Below are 824 nucleotides of genomic sequence, written 5' to 3'. Positions count from 1 at the left end.
ATGTTAATATTTGTTGACATTGTCTATTGTAGGAGTTTTAATGGCTATACAATGAATCACCTTTAATATACAGACTATAGTTAAAGTGTACTAGTTAGAATTGCAAACTTTAGGCCACACCAATTTAATTTGTTAGTTCTTGGATCTTTTAAGAAAAATATGAAGCGACAGGGGGGAAAACAATTAAAAATAAAAACAGGTCTAGGGATCCTATTATAGCCCCAAATACTAGTATAGCCATGAAGTCAACACAAAAGGCTGGGTTAATATTGAAACAATCAAATTTGAACTTTGAAGTAAACTACTGCATTGATTGATAGAAAAACTGTATCAACTAGGAAGAAAAGGACTTTCCTCAACTGTTGGGGGCAAAATATGAGCATTTTTGAGTTGATTCAGAACCAGAATCTTTTTTTTGGCAAATCAGAAAAAAATTAAGAGGCGAATCCAAGAACCAACAAATTGAATTGGCGTGGCCTTACCATGTCTCTACATCTCAAAAGTGTGATCTGAGTTGTCTGAGTAGCATAGGTTTTACTATGATATACCAGAGCATATTAGTTATTATATTGGTCAGATGCTACTGGCTATGATTATTTATGATATTCAACATATAACTGGTCACCTTTTTTTAATTTTGGTAATACAAATGTTGTTTTTTTTCAATTTGAAACCAGTACTACAGATAATGATAGCAGTGATGTGTGTGTATATGAATTGGTTCATAATTTTCAAGCATTCAAATCTAGTTAAAATTCATTAGTTATGATTCTTGTCATTGTGACATAGGCTGTGTATCATCAAAGGCATCCAGTGTAGTTTTT

This window comes from Branchiostoma belcheri, unplaced genomic scaffold (assembly GCF_001625305.1).
Source record: "Branchiostoma belcheri isolate BF01 breed outbred unplaced genomic scaffold, Haploidv18h27 scaffold108, whole genome shotgun sequence".
NCBI classification, from domain to species: domain Eukaryota; kingdom Metazoa; phylum Chordata; class Leptocardii; order Amphioxiformes; family Branchiostomatidae; genus Branchiostoma; species Branchiostoma belcheri.
This window is presented reverse-complemented; position numbering follows the sequence as displayed.